Genomic DNA, 2,828 nt, shown 5'->3' with positions numbered 1-2,828 from the left:
TCTTTCCATTGTGATATCCTTTTCATCTTATTCATTTTGAATCTTAGCAAAATTTGCTATCCTGATTAATTTCTTTGTTTAGAGCTCTGCTCTCAATAAGATTTCACCTTTCCCGTTGTGATAATCTTTTTCAAGCATTTCCATTGAAATAAAGATTAATGGGCTGTTAAAATTCGAGCAAAAGGAGTTTTGCATATTACTCTGAAAGCTTCTAAATAATACAAGAACTTGAAACAGGACTATTGTTTAGAGCACACCAAGTTTAAAGGTTGGAATGTCTAAAAAGGAAAAGTCTAAATTAAGACTATCCTTTCGGATTTTGTTGTCCAAGCATGGATTGAACAAAATGACAGGATGTCGTGTTGGTGACAAAGCTCCAATGAACAAATGAGCAATGATCACCGAGTGATAAAAAGAGGTTTCTTGGAAGAGAAAGTTCTATAATTGTGCATAAATATTTGGTACGACACCCTGGGAATGGTGTAGAAGACCAAAGAGATTCAGATCTTGTATCCCTGAATTGTAGTGGGAGAGGATTGAGAAAGAGCCAGATCTTATACTCAGCGGGAGGAAGATGGCCCAAATTTTATGTCCCAAAATTATAGTGGACTTAACCTTGAGATTACAGCGGATTGAACTCTAAAGATTACAGTAGGGGCAATCCGACTAAGTAAGAGATGAGTGTTACCAGCCGAGCAAGATAGCATTCTGACGTGTTGGAAATAAAACCTTATTGAATAACAATGATCAATGACAACCCTAAGCATTAAAAAGGATTCATTCTCATGACATTCTGCATTCATGCAAATATTATTCATACACACCTAGTTAGGAGCATTTGATTCATTCTGATCATAACATCCTAATCACTAGGCATAATAGGTCCATGAAATGGATTTTACAGGTCTTGTTCCCCAGAGAACAATCAATAAAGTTACCCATACCCCTGAAGTTGCAGTGGGATGAATTGAAGTCGTCATACCAAGTCTTATCTCACAGAAATTAGAGAGAATGGACTAGAAGCAACAGATCTTGTCTTCCTGTATTTGGCAGCGGAGTAGATCGAAGATAGCAGATCTTGTCTCTTGTATTTGGCAGTGGAGTAGATCAAAGATAGTAGATCTTGTCTCCCTATATTTGGCAGTAGAGTAGATCGAAGATAGTAGATCTTGTCTTCCTGTATTTGGCAGCAGAGTAGATCGAAGATAGCAGATCTTGTCTTCCTGTATTTGGCAGCGAAGTAGATCGAAGATAGCAGATCTTGTCTTCCTGTATTTGGCAGTGAGTAGATCAAAGATAGTAGATCTTATCTTCCTGCAGATCTTATCTTCCTGTATTTGGCAACGGAGTAGATCGAAGATAACAGATCTTGTCTTCTTGTATTTGGCAGTGAAGTACATCGAAGATAGCAGATCTTATCTTCCTATATTTGGTAGCGGAGTAGATTGAAGATAGCAGATCTTGTCTTCCTGTATTTGACAGTGAAGTAGATCAAAGATTGTAGATCTTATCTTCCTGTATTTGGCAGCGGAGTAGATGGAAGATAGTAGATATTGTCTTCTTGTATTTGGCAGGGAAGTAGATCGAAGATAGCAGATCTTGTCTTCTTGTATTTGGCAGCAGGGTAGATCGAAGATAGCATATCTTGTCTTCCTGTATTTGGCAGCGGAGTAGATCGAAGATAGCAGATCTTATCTTCCTGTATTTAGCAGCGGAGTAGATCGAAGATAGCAGATCTTGTCTTCCTGTATTTGGCAGCAGAGTAGATCGAAGATAGCAGATCTTGTCTTCCTGTATTTAGCAGCGAAACAGACTAAAAGCGGCAGATCTCATCTTCCTGTACTGGCAGTGAAGCAGATTGAAGATACAAACCTTATCTCCCGAAGTTGCAGTGGAGCAGGTTGAATTACAAGTCTTATCTCCATGAAGTTGCAGTGGAGTGGATTGAATTTACTAGTCCAATCTTCCTGAAGTTACAGTGAAGCGAATTAAAAGGATGGATCTTATCTCTCCGAAGTTACAGTAGAACAGATAGCATCAGACTTTATTGGAACTACAAGTCTTATCTCACTGAGGTTACAGTAGAATAGACTGAAGATAGCAAACCTTATCTCCCTAAGGTTGTGGTGGAGCAGGTTGAAGATATAAGTCCTATTTCCATGAAGTTGCAGTGGAGTAGACTGAAGATGAGTCTCATTTCCTTAAAGTTGCAGAGGAGCAAACTGAAGCTACTAATCCTATCTCCCTAAAGTTGTAGTGGAGCAAATTAAAACGATGAATCATATACCTTTGAAGTTGCAGTAGGTCAAATTGGATCAAACCTTATCTCCCTGAAGTTACAGTGGAGCAGGTTGAAACATCAAGTCTTATCTCCCTGACGTTGCAGTGGAGCAGACTAAAACCATGAATCTCGTCCCCCTAAAGTTGCTGTGAAGAAGACTGAAGCTACAACTCATATCTCTCTGAAGTACAGTAGAGTGGATCAAAGCAACAAGATGCAGTGGACTAGAAGAATGCTACTTGGAAAGAGAAGCACTCAAAGAAGTCAAGACTCGGTAAGACTGGGTAAATTTGGTCTTTCTTAGTCTTTGCTCTGTTCTCGTTACACGACAACGAGCAAAGAGAGGCAGCTGTAGAAGCCCAAATTTGCCCGGGCCCTACAGCAAAACAAACTTCAGCCCAAACGGCCAATTACATTACAAAATTAATTGGACCAGCCAAATACAAACAATAGGCCCAAATACAGCCCAAACCCAATGAAAACAAAGGTTTCAGAACCCTAATTCCCCATGTGCGCCGTACACCTCTGCAGTACCCACCCCTCTGCC

Source organism: Gossypium hirsutum, chromosome D06 (genome assembly GCF_007990345.1).
Source record: "Gossypium hirsutum isolate 1008001.06 chromosome D06, Gossypium_hirsutum_v2.1, whole genome shotgun sequence".
Classification (NCBI taxonomy): Eukaryota; Viridiplantae; Streptophyta; class Magnoliopsida; order Malvales; family Malvaceae; genus Gossypium; species Gossypium hirsutum.
Note: the sequence above shows the minus strand (reverse complement) of the source record.